The sequence below is a fragment of the Protopterus annectens genome, chromosome 10.part0 (genome assembly GCF_019279795.1).
Source record: "Protopterus annectens isolate FY-2018-M chromosome 10.part0, PAN1.0, whole genome shotgun sequence".
NCBI lineage: Eukaryota > Metazoa > Chordata > Ceratodontiformes > Protopteridae > Protopterus > Protopterus annectens.
Genome location: NC_056744.1, coordinates 1709281154 through 1709302311, shown reverse-complemented (window position 1 = coordinate 1709302311; position 21158 = coordinate 1709281154). Strand labels below are relative to the sequence as shown.

The following is a 21158-nucleotide window of genomic DNA, read 5'->3' as shown; positions in this document are numbered from 1 at the left end:
CTGGCAAGCCAAGCAGTGGTTTAAGGTACAATGTAAAGAACTCAAGTGGTTCAGTTAAAGAACCCATACCTGAAACAATCGGTCTTCCAGGGAGTTTACTAAGGCATTTGTGTATCTTGGGCAAAAGATATAATGTTTGTTTATTGGGATCATTTACCGTAAGATGTGTCTTCACCGTATCAGAAATGATACCCTCTGAGACAGTCAGATCCAAAAAATCAGCAATTTCCCGCTTGAAGTTCGGTGTGGGGTCAATAGGCATCTTCATGTAATGGGAAGGGTTGGACAATTGTCCATTTCCCTCCACCAGATAATAATCTGTGTCTCTGATAACTATGGCCCCGCCCTTGTCAGCCTGGGTAATGTCAATGTTTTTATTATCTTTAAGTTGTTGCAATGCCTGTTGTTCATTGGTAGATAGATTATGTTTCAAGGGGACAAACTGATCTAACTTGAAATGTATGTCCCTGAGTACTGCCTGTTGGAAAACAGCTACATTACAGTTCATGGGTGGTACAAAATTAGATTTGTGAAATTTAACTCATTGGATCTTTGAGAGTTTGATCTAGACCCAAAGAAAAGTTTAAGGTTAATCCCACGACTAAAGTCATGAATGTCATTCACTATGTCTGATTCATCCACAGAAAACCCAGGAACAAAGTTCAGACCTTTATTCAAAGTTTCTTTTGATCATCTGTTAAAACAGTTTTAGAAATGTTCAAAATGTTATAATCTATTGTCTCATCAATGTTTGTAAAAGGCCCGTGATTGTATCTCTCGTTGTACCTTCTATGTTTTCTCCCACCCCTCCTCCTAATGCGTTTAAAGGGTGGGTCTGATTTTTAAATTTTATAGAAACCGAGGATTCCATAGTGTTAGCCCCTTCAGTGTCTGTAGTGGAGGAGTTATCCGCTGATGTACTGCTGTATGTATGGGACCCCTTTAATATTGATCTGGGTCTTTTTTTGTTCCTACCAGGGTTCTGTCTGGTATTCATAAATCTGACATTTTTAGTAGTGTCAAAAGGTCGTCCCCTCTGGTAATCGGTTAAATCCCTGTTAAATTTTTTGATTTTTTTATCCTTGATTTATTTTTCAAACACAAGAAGTTCTTTTGACAGCTTGTTAAGGCATATAGAGAATTGTGAGTGTCCCTCATAAGTTTTGACTTCCCCACACAGTTCACCAACCTCTTTAATGTTAGTTTCTACGGTCCGTTCATAATAAGAACTTAAGATTCGAACAAAGTTCATAGATGCAAAAAAGAAAATCCACAAACTGATAAACCCAAAATGGAGAAACCACACTGAAGACACAGAAATTAGTTGTTTGTCCATTGGAAGTATTTTAAAAATGAGGGCCCTTAAAAGATAATGTTAATTTATGAATTGGTATATTGATATATTTGGATGTATATTTTTATTTATATACATGTACACATTTATGTATTTATAGTCTAATCCCTTTGTGCCTTATTTAAATAGGATTTTTATAATATGTTATGAGTGTGTGTGTGTGTGTGTGTATATATATATATATATATATATATATATATATATATATATATATATATATATATATATATATATATATATATATATATATATATATATATATATATATATATATATATATATATATATATATATATATATATATATATATACTTTTTGTTCATAGCCCTTTAAATGGAGGTTTGACTTTTTTAATTGATTATTTGTGGTGATGTCAATTAATTTGTGTCTATTTAAGGAATGTATTTTACCTTGTGGAATTTGTCTGATGAAGTTTGCTTACTTTTAGTAAATGAAAGCGCTCACAAACAACTAATTTCTGTGTCTTCAGTGTGGGTTCTCCATTTTGGGTTTATCAGTTTGCGTATTTTCTTTGTTGCATGAAGTTTGTTTTGGTATGGAGGATATAATCCAAAAAAGAGTTCTCTAGGGATAAAGTACCTGCAAAGACCCAAGGATAGTTTCAACTGCAGAACAATAGGTGCAGGTACCCCACAACAATTGAAGCCAACCAGTCTCAGAGTAAAATACACACCTTTATTCAGTGAAGAAAGTAGTAAGCGCTTTCACGTCTACACAGGACGCTTCTTCAGACTTAAATAAAACATAAAAACTTCAGGTCACTTAAATACTCAAACCAGTAACTTCATCAGCCAATAAGAACACATTCTTAATTAATTATTTAAAATCATATACAATTCAATAACATATTGAAACATATTAGTATAGAAATGAGTAAAAAATTTTAAAAAGTAGAGTTAGTGCTTCAGAGCTCGGTCTAGTAGAAAGGGTCTGATACTAACCCTGTCGTTTAGACCGTGACCTGTGATTACTTTGCCACTTATTTCCAGTAAATTCCAGTCCCCTTCTTGTCTCTTTCTGTACCGCAAGTTGCAGTCGTCCCTATTAGTAAAAATCTCCCTTCTCAGTTCCCTCACTTCTTGAACTCCCTGCCACCCTGCTTCATCATCATTACTTTGCACTTTCAATTATACCCTTCTGATTGTGTTATGTTTATGAGCTTTTAACAGTGTAGTTCTAAATATCTTTTCAAATCAGATAATCCTGAACCATCGTATTGTATTGGGAGGATCAGCTCATTCTACTGAACTCTTACACTCTTTCACTCCCAGATAAATTGCTTCAACTCTTTATTAATCATTGTCCTTAACCTCTTCTATGGTTGATAAAAAGGTACCCGACATGCATATAAAGCTAAAGGGGCTAAAAACATTTTCACTTCCTGCATCTTACTAGCAATATCTGTAAACAAGAGCTTCCAGTTTCTCAGTTTTTGTGTTGTGCTTTGTTTACTCACTTCCCACATATCCTTAGCTGCCATAACTGGTCTTTCTAATCCATTCATCATATGTCCCAATAAGTACAGGTACTGCTGAAGTAGTTTATCTTTGATTTATAGAATTTATGGCTATAGCCTTTGTACTTTAATTTTATATTCTAAAAAGACTTGAAACTGTCCCAAAGTTTTCCACGACACTGAGGTGTTCTTTTCTGGATTTGTGAAGTACAAAATAATATCTACAAATAAAACTAATGGTTCTTGATTACTGTATATCAGTCATATCTCTGAATTTCTGAGTCTGTTATTTTCTTTGCCAATGACTCTAAGTAAAAGCAAATAATAAAGGAGGAACAAGGCTACCCCTGGTTGGTTCCTCTGTCCAGACACAGTTTATCAGAGAGGAGCCCACCCATTTCTATCCCTTATCACAAGTAATAGAATGCATTTAAGAAACTTGTCTCAGCCTCTTAATGTGTCATCTTGTATGCATATATTTCACATAGGCATTGCAGTTTATGTATTATATGTGTGATTGCACTGCATTTTATGCATATTTTAGCTTGCATTTTGTATATATTTTTCTTTTCTCATTACACTCTGAGACAATCTGTTAATCTTTTCCTGTTAGCACTCAATCTTACTTTTATGTTATGAATTTTGCTGTGTACTTAATTTGTATGTAATATTGTTGCTTGAAAGACCATGATGTATTTTCTAGTCTTTCAGCTCTGGTTGTGGTCAAAAAGGGTCAGTAGACCAATCCCCTTACCCTGTGAACAAACAGTAAATAAATCTTACCTCAAATCCTTCACGTATCTCCCTAATTAACCTTATTATTGCAAATGCTTCCATTGCCCCTACTCCACACAATCCCAGCTTACTGTGCTGAATGCTTTCTCTACATCAAGACTCACCAGCATCATCATTTTCTTATAATCTGCTTCATTCTGGGTCATCATTATTCCATTATTGTCAGATGTTTACCTCTCATTTCAAAATAACACTGATCCATATCTATCAATGTTGGCATCAGCTTTGACATTTTTTTCTAGTACAAGCCTAAATACTTTATATCATGATTAAAAATTGAAATGGGTCTGTATGAAGCTGGGACTTTACCCTTTTTTTTGGTTAATACAGCCATTGCAGCCTTCTTAGATGTTGGTGCTTCCCCACCTTGTAAAATACTATTAAACAAAATCTTCCAGATCTTTATCACTTTATTCCCTTCTAATTGCCACAGAAGTACCATCTGTTCCTGGAGGATTCCCTGCGGACTGCTTATAAATTCCAGTTTTGTTTCATCTCCTCTTGTTTTACTATTAGTTGTTGTGTCTCCTCTTTCTCTAACCTTGGCATAAGTTAGTCTTCCATAAATATTGCCATTTATGCTATTTCTTGGTTCCCAAATTCTTTGTCGTTGCACAGGTTTTCATAAAATTTCACAAATATCTCTAGCACCTCAATAGGATCTCTGTTTGTTTTTTTTTCTTACCACAGGCTCCTTAAGTTTGATGATGGCCCTTTTTACTATCTGTTGCATAAGTTGTGCTAAAAGTTTTTGTACTCCGGATTTATCAGAAAATAGTTGCTTAACCGCAATCTTTCTAACCTCATGTATTATTGAGGAAAAAATATCTTTCTGTGTGTGTGTGTGTGTGTGTGTGTGTGTGTGTGTGTGTGTGTGTGTGTGTGTTGTGTCCAGACCAACTGAAGGTACCATTGCAGCTTTCTCATATAAATTCTTGCTAATGGTACCATGGGGATAGTGGCTGCCATGTAGCCCAGGAGCTTGAGGTACTGTCTTGCTATCAGTTCTGTTGACTGAAGAACCATTAGTAGGTATTCTGTCAAGTTTTCCACCTTTTGTGGGGGAAGGTAGGCTTTCATGACATCTGACTGAATTCTGCACCCCAGAAAGACAATGTCTTGAGTAGGTTCCAGGTGGGATTTTGGGTACTTTATCTGGAATCTCAGAGACTATAGGAGGGAGGCAACCAGGTGTGTATGCTGCAGAAAGGTCTCCTTGTTGCCTGCCTGTAACAGCAGGTCATCCTGGTAAGGGAATATCTGGATTCCTTTTGTCCTGCAGAAGGCAATCGCTGGAGGCAAACATTTGGTGAAAACCCGGGTGCAGTAGAAAGACCAAAGGGCAAGGCAGAAAATTGAAAGTGAGAAGGATTCACCAAGAACCTTAGGTATTTCCTGAAGGTGGGCTTTATGGGGATGTGGAGATAGGCATCCTTTATATCTAAGGTGGCCATAGACCCCTGAGGAATAAGAAGAGGAAAAAGGGGTGATAGGCTCAACATCCAGAAGGTTGGAACCTTTAGGAATAGGTTGAGATATAAGAGGTCTAGAATTGGTCTCCAAGGACTGTCTTATCTTGATACCCAGAAAATCCTGGAGTAGAAACCTTTTCCTTTTGCGGCAGTGCATGTAGTACTGGCTGCTGGAGGTGTAATTGTTGATGTGGAGGTTGTGGGATGCCTTTCTACTTTGGGGGCAATAGCCATGTCATGAAATACCCATTTTGAAGGATTGAAAGAACCCATTTGTCTGAGGTGATGGATGCCCACACAGGGATACAGTGAGAGGGGCAAATTGACGTAGGGAGTGAGGGATAAGGTGAGGGCTGTAGGTTTGACAAGTAGTCAGATGCTACCTGCCCAGTCTTGAAAGGTCAGCCTCTGACTATAGGTAGGAGTAGCTCTAGCTGGAGGGGGGGATGCTTTCTGGTAGGTTTTCTAGGCCTAGAGGGAGCAGCAGGGTGACAATGTTTTCTAATGAACTGTGTTTTAGCTGGGAAGTTTCTTTGAAATTTAGGAATAGGGGAGACTAGCAGGTGTTTCAAATCCTCCATTTGTTTCCCATTTTGTTGAAGTGACTTAAACAAATCTGCCACTTTTGCTCCAAATAAGGCTGTGTTGTCCAAGGGGTCATCAGTCAGCTTTGCTCTGAAATCATCAGGAAGGGGCTGGAAGTGCTGTCAGGAATACCTTCTTAAGGCAGTTGCTGATGCTGCTGACCTTACTGAGGCTTCAGCAGCATCATAGCTGTACTTTATTGAGTGCCTGGTAACCTGGGAGGTGAGAGCAAGGAGGGAAGACAGTGAAGCGTTTGCAGCACAATCTGGGGTATCAGCCAATTCCATGGAGGCTTTATCCAGGATGGATAAGGCATATTTAGTCACGTGTATCTGGTAGTTAGTAGCCCCAAAGGACAGATAAGCAGAGGTGTAGATTTTTTTACCCAGACGCTCCTTGGTTTTGCTGTCTTTGTCAGCAGGCAGGATAGTGATGGTGGGTAAAAGTTTAGATCCCTTATCTGGGGAAATAGAGATGGTGGCAGGGTCTGCTGGTGGATACTTAAGCAGGTACATAGCAGTCTCAGGGACTTTGTAAAGTCCATCAGGCCTGCGTGGAGCAGGTGGTTGTGAGTCAGGATTTAAGTATGCTGAGGAGAAGGCATCCAGGAAGGCAGGCAGAATTGGGGGAACAGCAGACTGGCTTGGTGAGTCCATCTGAATGAGGTCATAATATCTTTTTTGGACCTCAGTCATTTCACAGGACTCCCACTTGAAATGCTCTTTCACCCTGGAGATGGTTTTCCCAAAAGTCAAATCCTCAGCTGGTGAGTCAGGGTCCACAGATGCTTCCTCTATGGAGCCATACTCCAAGGGCGAAGAAAGCTGCAAACTGTAGGAAAGTGAATCTTCAGATGAAGAGTCAGAGAGATCTTCCTCTTCTCTCACAGTTGGGTCTGTGGTATGAGGCTTTGGACTCAGAATGGGGGGAGGGATTTTAGTAGTACCTGCAGAGATAGAAGATAAGGCCATGAAGGCATTAAACAGACTTTGGCTGAAAGCCTGCCAGTCAGGCATGCTTTCAGTGGGAGTAGAAATGTGCTTTCTTTTGTCCTTTTTAAGAGGACTGGTGAGCATCTGAAGGGAGGAAGGCCTGGAGTCTCTAAGAAACCAGAGGCAGCCGACAGACCTACTGAAAGCACTGGTTCCCCCTGGCATTGGAAACTGGTAAAGCCTCTATGGACGTGACCTCCACGAGGGATTGTGCAGCTTCTCTGGAGGTACCTGCTATATCTGGGAAGGCGGAGCCCAATTCCTCTACCAGGCTGACATCAACCACAGGCTGGGGGTCAAATGCTAGAGGCGCAGCTGACGTGGTAGGCCGTATAGTCTTGGCCTTCTTTTTCAGCAGTTCCATAGGTACGTCTGAGGAGCTCCCCATCCCTAAAGCTATTCATTTTAACCTTTGATTTTCTAAATACAAGTTAAATGTGTGCAGGCAGCTGTGCAGTGTCTTCAGCACTAATGCCTGACAAATGGAGCAGGCCTAGTAATCGTGTAACTATCCCAAATAAAAGAGGCACTGATCCGTGGGTGTCTTTGAGGTATCTGATGGCTGCACTTACACTTGCCCTTTCTGGATGACATGAACAAGCATTAAATAAATGAAAAGGACAGAAAGATTCCTCAACAGAGCACATAATATCTGATGGCCATGAAGGCAGGAACACCTGGCGTTCGACTGGTGGCCAAGAAGTTCTGAGGGCTAGTGCATGCAGTCACCACTTTTATGGCCCACATTCCTTGAACCATGTTAGACATCCCACAGTCTCACAGGGACTGTGTATATATGCGTATATATAGATATATATATATATATATATATATATATATATATATATATATATATATATATATATATATATATATATATATATATATATATATATATATATATATATATACACATGTTCACATACACATGTATATGTACACATGTGTATGTGAACATGTGTGTGTGTGTGTATATATATATATATATATATATATATATATATATATATATATATATATATATATATATATATATATATATATATATATGTATATATATGTGTGTGTGTGTATTATAAAAACCGCTGCTGAGAAGAAAAATAACTGTAAAAGTAAAAACTTCTTATAAGAAGACAAATGTAACTATAATATTCGCTGACACAAGGCTCAGGACAGGTGAATGAGCATTCGTTCTTTAATGTTAACAGAACTTCGTTAGAATGAATAACAGTTGAACGGAATGTACAGTATATAATACAGTAGATCTTGCGAGCTTACAGTAACCAATAGTATGTGAGATTAAAGAACAAACTACTGCAGTAATACATTGGAACCCAATATTTGAAAAGTGCCAATGAACATAAAGCTAATATACATATAATAATTAATACATGAGGAGTCAAATGGTATTATACTATTTACCGTATAAGAGAGCATGGTAATCAGTGCATAAGCAAACACTAAATAAATGGAAGGCAAATACAAATGTGTGGTGAGAGAATAACTTAGAGTTAACTATACCATTTTAAAGCACATTTTATATTAATACTTTCATTTAATCCTGGAGTCCCTTCAGCACCAAGTAGCAGTTGCCACTTTAATTCCCTGAGCTCAAGAAATAAGTCTGTATTTCCAAAAAAAGCATCAATTTGTTCTAAGACAAAGAACTTGAACTTGTTAAAATCTCTACAGACTAGACTATGTTTAGCTAAGGCGTTGTTGACATTTTTAACTCTAACAGCACTCAGGTGCTCCTTTATGCGGTCTGATAGTTTCCTAGAAGGTGCCTGCTCAACCACTTTACTCACGAAAACAAGGTAAAAATCTAAGCTGAGCTGAAGAGGAACTACTTAAAAATGAAGAATTACTGAAAATGAAGAGACATTAATAGACACGTATGTATGTAGGCTGGTGCTCTTGTGGATTACTGGTCTCGGGACCGTTGATGGTACAAGGAAGGGTTTTGCTGCCATTCGTGGATTGATGTTTTTTATTTGCAGAACCTGAACACCAAGCAACACTTACTTTAACTTGCTGCAGCACAGTTAGACCAGTCCATGACCACGTGTGCTTCCTCCCCTAGTAGTTACGAGAACAGGATCAAAGGATCGTTGTGGCATAAGGATTTATCTGGGCCTTTGGGACATTTTGAAGAGGTAGACCAGAGTTATTGTTGGAGGACATAGTTCCAGTTATGGGTTTGGATCAGGAGTACTTTTATCAGGAGATAACATTAACAATGGCAGAGATGAAGGTCGGCCATTGGATTCTCTCTTTGAAGAGCCCTTCAGCTTTGAAATACAGTGACTGCTGCCTTTTCTGGTTGGGCTTGTCCCAAGTGGCATTTTTACAGCTCGGGCTGTGGATGTTATGCTCTCAAGGTGACTACAATGTTGTTCCTTTATATTACCTACAGGTATTGTGAGAAGTGGAAACTATAATGACCAGCAGTGGACATTGATTTGGACAATCAACACACATTGTGGGGCACTATACTATTTTCTGTCTTTATATTTTGAACTGATTTGAGCCATTTATTCCTACAGCCTGGGTTTGGGTATGCTTATAATGCTTATGGCATTGCTTGTTTTGGACATGATTTACAATTTTATATTTTTGGTTGTCTATCATTAGACACATATAAACAGTATTGTTCATAATCAAGATTTGCATTTTTGATTGTTTTTGCTACCAGTCTAAGCTATTTGGGTGTATTCAGGATCTCAATTATTATATGGTCATAATTTTTATTTATAGATGAATACTTCACATTGGATTATACATTGCATTTTATAATTATATTCATATATCTTGTGTGGATTGTGCTTTAGATTCATATTACTGCAGTCTTTAGTATTGTTCAGTCCCCTTTTTCCTTTTGCCGGGGCTGTTGTACTTTTTACCTTAGGGTGGTCCAAACAATATTGACACTAGGTATTTCACACCTACACCATGGTATCACCATCTCAACCCTCACACACTCAACTCCTACTATATACCATTTGCATCACTTCCCTCACTCTGCTAACCACCATTACCAGTTACCAAACACCACTTACCTGCACCCTATTCATTCCTTACAAAGGAACATCTCCTAATACTACAGACCCCATACCATATTTACAACTAACCCCATACAACTATCATACCACCATAATCCACCACCGTAGACACAAACTATGCCCATCTAATAGCGTATCCCACACTACTATTAATTACACAAAACTCATCAACAAACTAGTCAAACTTTATGTACACCTGAAAACATCACTAGTATGCTGCAGTGACATACACCCCAACCCTGGCCCACTCAGTCCAGTTAGACCTATCCCAGACCTAAATAGAACCCTACTCCAAAGGCCCACAAACTCACTCCTCATCATAAATCTAAACATTAGAAGCATCTTAAATAAGGTCCATGACGTCCATGCCTTAATCTCCTTTTACCATCCAGATATTGTCATTCTGACTGAGACCTGGCTTATGCCCCTAATTCAAGATAATGAAATCACAGCACCAGGCTACAATATAATCAGAAATGACAGAGTAGGAAAAAGGGGTAGAAGAGTAGCAATACTGTATAAAACTCACCTTATCTTAGAAAAACTTGACATAACAACACAAGACTTTGATCGCACTGAACTCATCCTCACTAAACTGAATCTTAAGCCACATAAACACATCAACATTATAGGATACTACATCCCCCCAAGGAATAATATTGCCATCACAGAAAAACTACTAGAATAGATAACCAACACCCTTCCCCAAGAAAACATTCTATTAGGCAACCTTAATATTGACTGGGGCAACTGCTCCAGTCTAAACCCTATCTCCCATATCAACCTACATGGACTAACCCAACTAATAACTTCCCCTACCAGAACAGACAAATGAACCAAACATCAGTCTATACTAGTCTGGATACTAGTATCTCGTCCTTCCCATACATCTCACGCTGCCTGCCTGCCAGATGCCCTCAGCGACCACCTACCTACATTTCTAATAAGAAGCAAAACTCCCCAACTGACTTAAGAAACTGTCAGGGAATGTAGGAATAGAAAAAACTTCAACCAACTCAACTTCAATAATGACCTAAAACTATGTAACTGGACGCCCCTAAAAACTTTGGACCTTGATGAAGCAGTACTATACTTCAATACTACCTTCATTAACATACTTAACCACCATGCCCCTCCTAGAACTACAAGAATCAGAACTAAACATGCACCTTGGCTAACTTTAAATACTAAAGCATTACTCCGAGATAGGAACAAAGCATGGACAATCTTTAATAAAAGCAAATCTCAAATAGACAACCAAACATACCGTCAGTTATGTAACAAAGTCAAACAACTTATTAAAATAGACAAAATCTCATACTACCAAAATATGCAGAATAAATGTATTAACAATCCAAAAAAGTTCTGGGCTGCTGTCAATACCGTACTGCAACCAGGGAAACAACCACCCCCACCCCCAAAATAGTGAACAACCATGACAGCATCCCCACTCAGCTCAACAAATTCTTCATAGAAACTATTCAAAACCTAGCAAACAACCAACTAAGCCACAACAATCTATCCCCATCTAAAACACCCTCTTCACCCAAAACAAATCTCAGTTACCCTATCTTTACCTTCAACCCAGTGTCAACCAAAATCATACAAAAATTACTCCTAAAACTTAGGCCATTCTCTACAACTGCCAATAATATACCTTCCGAATATCTGCAAATAGCAGCTGAAGCAATAGCCTACCCTGTCTCCATATTAATAAACAGATCTATATCAGAGTGCAAAATACCCCATCTTTGGAAAATATCACATATTACACCACTGCACAAAGGGGGTACCTCTGCAGAACTTAGTAACTATCGACCCATAGCTATACTATCCCCCCATCAAAACTTCTAAAGAAGGTTGTCCACATGAAACCGATGAAGTACCTCTTAGAAAACAAATTAATATCCACTCAGCAACATGGTTTCAGACCCTTCCATAGCACCACCGCCACACTTATGTCATTCACTAATACCGTCAATAACTACAGAAACAATGGTCTGCTAGTATCTGCAACTCTCTTAGACTTATCTAAAGCCTTTGACATGGTCAACCCTGAAAGACTGCTTCATACACTAACCACCCTAAATCTCGGCTTCTCTACTATTTCTTGGTTTAAGAGCTACCTAGATGGAAGGCAACAAGCTGTAAAATGGCAAAATCAGTTCTCTCCCTTACTGCCTGCCTCCCTGGGGGTACCCCAAATCTCCATACTGGGTCCTCTACTCTTCACCCTATTTACTAATCAGCTACCATCCACCATACCCAAAGCCTCAATAGTCCAATATGCAAATGATACCACCATTATCTGTGCAGCCAACTCCCTTGACCAACTCCTCTCCCTAACACAGGAATGCTTTTCCCAGGCAGAAACATGGATCACTAACCAAAACCTCATTCTAAACCCAGCCAGAACTAAATTACTCCTCTTCAGCCCTCACAGATCTTCACCCTCCTCATCTAACTTTTCAATCTCTTCTCATAACAACACCACCATCACACCCAGCAGTCACACCAAACTGCTAGGCCTTGAAATTGACAGTAGCCTTAAATTTGATATTCATATCTCCCAGACCATTAAAAGAGTCCACAGAAAAATGGGCCTACTCTATCACAACAAACAGTTTCTCACCAGTCACTCTAAGGTTATCACAGCTAGGACACACCGCCTATTGATCCTATTTTATGCCTTCCCACATGCTTACCAATATCCAAAAAAACTGAGCTCAACAAACTAGATAGTTGCTACTATAAAATAACCAGATTTGCCACAGGAGCTCCTTCTAGAACCCACCATTGTGAAAGCCTCAAAAAACTCAACTGGCTAGAACTCCCCCTGACCCTTCAAGTCAGCCAACTAGCACTTGCTCACAAAGTACTACATCATCCAGGCAACACACCAGCCCTGCAGCAACTACTCCAACTTTACAGCACTACCATATCCCTGAGATCAAGTACCCAACACCTCCTTAAGGTAACAAACTTTAAAAATGAGGCAGGTAGATCCGTTTATAGCCACTTCATCTCTACAATCTGGAACTCCCTTCCAGCCCACATAATAAATAACAACTTCACCATCCAATTCAAAAAACTACTCAAAGCATTCTTTCTGAATCACAGATTATTTATTTATTTTATTTTATTTTTTATTTATTTTACATTTGTTAACCGGGGATGTCTGACTGAGCTGAAAAGGCCCTTTTTCAGCAGAGGCCCGGGGAGAAAAGCTCCACAGAGAAAAATTACAGACACATTTAGTTATTTAGACATGATCAGTATACACACAAATTACAAGAGACATGTTTCTACAGTGGTATGTGACACATCAACAGTTACAGTGGAGAGAACAAACAAAAAATATTAATTTAAAAATAAAAGTAATTAATAGATTTGTGGTGTACAGCTGAAATTTGGAACATAGGTAGAATACATACATAGTACACAGGTACAGTACATACATAGTAGATTAGCCAGTGTTTGTGAGTAAGACTGAAAACTATTACCAAGTACTCTAGATTTAGTATGTATACGTTATCTGCTTTCGCTAGCCTGAGGAGCAATCATGGCACTGCCAACTTTGCTTGAGATGTTGCCTGATGAGGTCTTTAAAGGAGGTTTGGATGATGTATCTTGAATGCTAGTAGGGACAAAGTTCCATTTTTTAGCCACTGAACTACTATATAGTGCATCTCCAAAGCTATTGAATCTTTTATATGAATGTAAATTTGCCTGTGTCACTAATCATAATTCAGTAAAGGTGCTTGAAAAAACAAAAGGCATGGAGGAAAATTTGGAGTAGTAGGGTACAAAGGTACAATGTTATTATTATGATTATGTGCAACAATGAATCCACTTGCTTGCATGCACACAAACTTACACACCCACACAGACAGACCCCTTTATTGCATACTCACACACACAGCCAGACCCCTTGCTTGTATACACACCCCCCCCCCAGGCCCTTTTGCTTGCACGCACACACACACAGCCAGACCGCCTTGCTTGCATGCACACACACACAAAGCCAGACCGCCTTGCTTGCATGCACACACACACACACACACACACACACACACACACACACACACACACACACACACACACACACACACACACACACACACACACACACACACACACAGCCAGACCGCCTTGCTTGCATGCACACACACACCAACACAGACAGACCTGTTGCTTGCATGCACACCCACACACCTAGAACCCTTGCTTGCATGCACACACACACACACACACACAGCCAGACCCCTTGCTTGCATAAACACACCCCCAGACTCCTTGCTTGCATAAACACACCCCCAGACTCCTTGCTTGCATGAACTACATAAGAAAAAAATCGGAACTGTGGGAACAATTCATACAAGGGAGGAATGAGTTTTAGAAAGTAGCAGGATTTAAATGAGCTCCGTAATGTTTGACTAAAAAAGGTTGGGAGGGTTGTCTAATAGTCAATGTGTTTGCCTTACAAACACATAGTACAGGGTTTGAGTCTCACAAGGGATAACTGCCTAGGCTTGAAATGGCCCACAAATGGGCAGTTAGCGTAGTACAAATCTATTAATCTAGAAAGATTGGGTAGATAAGTGATGTATAATATTTGCAACTGGGAGTGTGTCAGAATGGTTGGTGATGTAAAAAGCTTGGAACTAGGATTGTGCTGGCGATGTTTGTTTTAATTTATATAAATGTATGATTCTCTAAGTATTAAATGATGGTTTAATAAAGATGTTTTTTTTTTAATTCAGGAATTGAATAATTTGTGTACTGTTGCTTCTGTTATATGATATATACCAATATATGTGAAGTAAAATGTGTGTTTTATTAATTACACTCTGATTACTTTTATATGAATGTAAATTTGCCTGTGTCACTAATCATAATTCAGTAAAGGTGCTTGAAAAAACAAAAGGCATGGAGGAAAATTTGGAGTAGTAGGGTACAAAGGTACAATGTTATTATTATGATTATGTGCAACAATGAATCCACTTGCTTGCATGCACACAAACTTACACACCCACACAGACAGACCCCTTTATTGCATACTCACACACACAGCCAGACCCCTTGCTTGCATACACACACACCCCCCAGACCCTTTTGCTTGCACGCACACACACACACAGCCAGACCGCCTTGCTTGCATGCACACACACAAAGCCAGACCGCCTTGCTTGCATGCACACACACACACACACACACACACACACACACACACACACACACACACACACACACACACACACAGCCAGACCACCTTGCTTGCATGCACACACACACCAACACAGCAAGACCTGTTGCTTGCATGCACACCCACACACCTAGAACCCTTGCTTGCATGGACACACACACAGCCAGACCCCTTGCTTGCATAAACACACCCCCAGACTCCTTGCTTGCATAAACACACCCCCAGACTCCTTGCTTGCATGAACTACATAAGAAAAAAATCGGAACTGTGGGAACAATTCATACAAGGGAGGAATGAGGTTTAGAAAGCAGCAGGATTTAAATGAGCTCCGTAATGTTTGACTAAAAAAGGTTGGGAGGGTTGTCTAATAGTCAATGTGTTTGCCTTACAAACACATAGTACAGGGTTTGAGTCTCACAAGGGATAACTGCCTAGGCTTGAAATGGCCCACAAATGGGCAGTTAGCCTCATACTAATCTAGGCATCTATAAAGATTGGGTAAATAAGTGATGTATAATGCTTTCAACTTGGAGTGTGTCAGAATGGTTTGTGATGTAAAAAACTTGGAAAAAGGATTGTGCTGGTGAGGTTTCTTTTAATTTATATAAATGTATGATTCTCTAAGTATTAAATGATGGTTTAATAAAGATGTCTTTTTTTAAATGCAGGAATTGAATTAGTATACTGTAGATTAGCTTATATGATATATACCAATATATGCGAAGTTAAAAAAGTATGTTTTATTAATGACACTGCTTTTATATGAATGTAAATTTGCCTGTGTCATGAAACATAACTGAAAAAAAAAAAAAAGTCATGGAGGAAAATTTTCAGTAGCAGGGTACAAAGGTACAATGTTATTATTATGATTATGTGAAACAGTGAATCACCTTGCTTGCATTCACACAAACACACACACCCACACAGACAGACCCCTTTCTTGCATACGCACACACACAGACAGACCCCTTTCTTGCATACGCACACACACAGACAGACCCCTTTCTTGCATACGCACACACACAGACAGACCCCTTTCTTGCATGCACACACACACACAACCAGACCCCTTGCTTGCATGCACACACACACACACACACACCTTGCTTGCATGCACACACACACACACACACACACACCATTGCTTGCATGCACACACACACACACACACACACCCCAGACCCCTTGCTTGCATACACACACACACACACAAAGCAGCTTGCATACACACACACACACACACACACACACACACACACACACACACACACACACACAAGCAGCTTGCATACACACACACACACACACACACACAAGCAGCTTGCATACACACACACACACACACACACACAAGCAGCTTGCATACACACACACACACACACACAAGCAGCTTGCATACACACACACACACACACAAGCAGCTTGCATACACACACACACACACACACACACACACACACACACACACACACACACACACACACACCAGCAGCTTGCATACACACACACACACACACACAAGCAGCTTGCATACACACACACACACACACACACACACACACACACACACACACACACACACACACACACACACACACACACACAAGCAGCTTGCATACACACACACACACACACACACACACACACACACACACACACACCAGCAGCTTGCATACACACACACACACACACACACACACACACACACACACACACACACACACACACACACACACACACACACACACACACACACCCAGCAGCTTGCATACACACACACACACACACACACACACACACACACACACACACACACACACACACACACACACACACACACCAGCAGCTTGCATACACACACACACACACACACACACACACACACACACACACACACACACACACACACACACACACACACACACACACACACACACACACACACACACACACAGCTTGCATACACACACACACACACACACACACAGCAGCTTGCATACACACACACACACACAGCAGCTTGCATACACACACACACACACACACAGCAGCTTGCATACACACACACACACAGCAGCTTGCACACACACACACACACACACACACACACAGCAGCTTGCATACACACACACACACACACACACACACACACACACAGCAGCTTGCATACACACACACACACACACACACACAGCAGCTTGCATACACACACACACACACACACACACACACACACACACACACACACAGCATCTTGCATACACACACACACACACACACACACACACACACACACACACACACACAGCATCTTGCATACACACACACAGATCCCCCACACACATCAGCTTGCAGATGTACTCACACACAAGATCACGCTAGTTGCCAGGGAAAAAGTGGAATAAAGGCCTCCGATTGCGTGTTCAGCGACGAATACAGCTAAAGGAAAAGCTGCAAAAACAAGGATATTACTCTTCCCAAGCTGTATTATAGTAGATAAAACTGTTTATAGAGAAACAGTTTTATCATCATAATAACGCTTGTGAAGAGTAAGGTTTTGGAGAACTAAACTCTGGAAAGTGTGTGCGTAGTTGGGCACGCGCTCCATGGTGTTTTGTTATGAAAAGAAAAAACGCCAGCGATTTGTAAACACATTCAAATTAAAACGCCATGGACAGCGTGCAGAACTACGCAGACACTTACCAGAGCTTTACTTGACTTAGTAAAATCCGATGCTACCCCTCCGTTCAAACAGTCTAAAAGATACACACACGCAAACACAGACACACAAGTACACAAGCAAACACTTGCATTTAGATTTTAATAGCACTTACCCTAACAGAGAATGGATAAATACATACAAACAGTCATTCAACAGACTTCGGCGCCAGTCATACACAAACACTCTATGCATTCAAACACTCGCACTTCAGGATTCAGCAAGTAAACAGAGCACTCGCACTTACATATGGAACATTCACATACACACCCACACACCCAGCAGCTTGCATACACACACAGACCCACACACCCAGCGGCTTGCATACACACACAGACCCACACACCCAGCAGCTTGCATATAGACTTACACACTAGATCGTGATAAGTGCCTGGGGAAAACGTTGCAAAAGGGCATGTGTGTGTTCGGGTGTTTAGCGACAAGTGAAGCAAGCAGAAAACCTGCAAAAATAAGGAAGTTAGTCTTCCAAGCTCTATTATGCTGATAAAATTGTTTCAAGAGAAGCATTTCTATCAGCATAATAACGCTTGTGAAGTCTAAAGGTTTTGAAATATGAAATGAAGCCTGGAAAGTGTGTGCGTAGTTGTGCACGCGGTCCATGGCATTTTCATATGAAGAAAAAAAAAGGAATGCTAATTGTTAAGGGGGAAAACAAAACGCATTCAAATGAAAACGCCAATGACCGCGTGCATAACTACACACACACTTTCCGAGCTTTAGTTCACATAAAGTCCGATGCTACCCTTTCGTTCCTTCACGCACACAAACACAAGCAAACACTAGCACTTACCCTAAAAAAATAAAAAAAGAGTCATTGAGCAGACTTCTAAACTAGTCAGACACAAACACTAGATGCATTCACACACACAACGCAGAGTCATTCAGCAGACTTCGAAACCACTCATACACAAACACTCTGTGCATTCACACACACAATCGCACTCCAGGAGTCAGTAACTAAACAAAGCACTCACACACACAGCCCAGAAGCAATCCAACAGCAACAAAAACGCGGAGACCCAGAAAAGAAAAAAAAAACATTACAAATGCATCTAAATTGAGAATCTCGCATCCACAACGCATCTACTCACCTTAGCTACAAGTAAACCGATAGGAATCCTGAAGTCCTTCACTAGAATATCCTCGGCAGATTACACTTCCAAAGAAAGGGAGCTCCGCGCTGGAGAGACAGGGATTTATTAGGGCAGTGGTGTGGGCTGGACAAGAAAGCTCCGACATCACCTTGTGGGAGGTTCAATGGCTACTGTAATAGACAATCCTTGAAAAAAATACCCGTAGCTACTACAGAAGTGTAGTAGTCGTGACGTCAGCATTTCAGAGACAGTTACATTGGTTTCAAAGGAGGGACACCTCGCTTTTCAAACTCAGACACAAATAGTACGGAAAGGGGAATGGCTAGGAGTTGAAACAGTTTAGTTAATAATTTTGAAAATCGGCAGTGGAGATTTACTGTTGTATAATTAAATAACATGGGTGCATACAGACATCAGGTTGTACACTTAAATTTCATATCCCGTTGTTCTCCTTTAATTACCATGCCCCCATAAGATTTTCCACAACCAAAGCACAACCCTCCCCATGGCTACAGAAAACCACTAAGTCAGAAATGAAAAACAGGGATAAAGCCTGGGAGCACTGGCACAAAACCAAAACCCCCTCAGCTAGACAGAAATTCCTAGAACTACGCAATAGAGTCAAAAAGCTAATAAAACAGGACAAATTCCAATAGTACCAGTCTGCCCTAGACTCCTCACAACACAGCCCCAAACAATTCTGGTCCTCCATAAACTCCATCCTCCACCCAGGTAAAGTCAGTACCCCTCCTCCTAACATCCCTCACTCCTCAGAAAATATTGCTACCTCATTCAACACACACTTCACCCAAACCATACTATCACTAGCTAAACAACACAACCCCCCTCCCCTCCAACCCGCACCTTCAACTAGTAATCTCCCCACTGTCTTTTCTTTTTCTCCTGTACCTACCTCCAACATAAAAAAACCTCTTAACTAAACTTAAACCCACCAAATTAGCAGCAGACAACCTCCCAAGTGAATACCTACAAATCGCAGCTGATGCTCTGGCCTACCGAGTATCCATCTTGATTAACCGATCTCTGTCAGAAAGTTACGTTCCCACATTGTGGAAAGTCTCACATATAATTCCCCTCCACAAAGGCGGACCCTCTGCAGGACTAACCAATTACCGCCCCATAGCTATTCTCTCTCCACTCTCCAAAATACTAGAGAGATGCATACACTCTCAGGTCTCACACTACCTCCTTACTAACAACCTCCTTTCCAGTACTCAGCATGGTTTCCGACCAAACCATAGCACCACTACTGCCTTACTCTCCTTTACAAACACTATCCTTCAGCATAAAAACAATGGCTATCTCTCCTCTGCTACTTTCCTAGACCTATCTAAAGCATTTGACATGGTCCCATACAAACAACTTATCTCTGTCCTCAATAACCTATCCTTCTCACAATCAGTCACCAACTGGTTTCAGAGTTACCTGTCTGACCGCCAATAATCCGTTGTATGGCAGAATGACACATCTCCCCAACTACCTGTCTCCATAGGGGTTCCCCAAGGATCCTTCCTTGGGCCCCTACTTTTCTCTGTTTACACCAATAATCTAGCCTCTGCCACCAAACATGGCACACTCATCCAATACGCAGATGACTCTACCATCATCTGCTCAGCCCAGTCCCTACCCAAACTGCAAAAAGTCACACAGGAAGCCTTTTCCTCTATTGAAACATGGTTATCCGATGCCCAATTAATACTCAACCCAAACAAAACTAAACTACTCCTCTTCCAACCCACCAAACATACTCAGAACAACTCTCACTTTAACATCACAGCAAAAGACAACACCACTATATACCCAACTGAACACACCAAATTGCTAGGAGTGGAAATAGACAATAAACTAAAATTTGACATTCACATATCCATGACCATAAAAAGTCCACAAAAACTAGGAGCATTATACAGAAATAAACAATTTCTCACCAAAGCAGCAAAGATTTCAATAGCAAATTCCCACCTTATCTCCACCCTACTTTATGCCTCTCCAGTATATACCAACCTAAGGCAATGTGATCTAAACAAGCTAGAGACCTGCTACAACAAAATCGCAAAATTCGCCACAGGGGCATCCTACTGTAGTCACCACTGTCTCTCACTTGCTGAACTGGGCTGGCTTGAACTCCCTCACCTCCTTCAGTGGTATCAACTCTCACTCACCCACAAACTAGTAAACCATCCACTAAATGTCCCATCCCTCCAGAATCTACTCCAACCCTATCGCACCACCAGACCACTAAGATCCAGCAACAAAAATCACTTGCAGATCACTAAAGCCAATAACTCTGCTGGTGAAGCACTATTCTCTTGCGCCATAGCCAAATTATGGAACTCACTCCCACCCACAATTACCTCCGT

At 40.5% G+C, this 21158-nt stretch overlaps 1 protein-coding gene across 1 annotated transcript in view; it reads left to right on the top strand.

Annotated features, from left to right (window-relative positions):
- The window catches only part of LOC122814457, a 1903843-nt gene that overhangs the window by 595334 nt on the left and 1287351 nt on the right, over positions 1-21158 (top strand).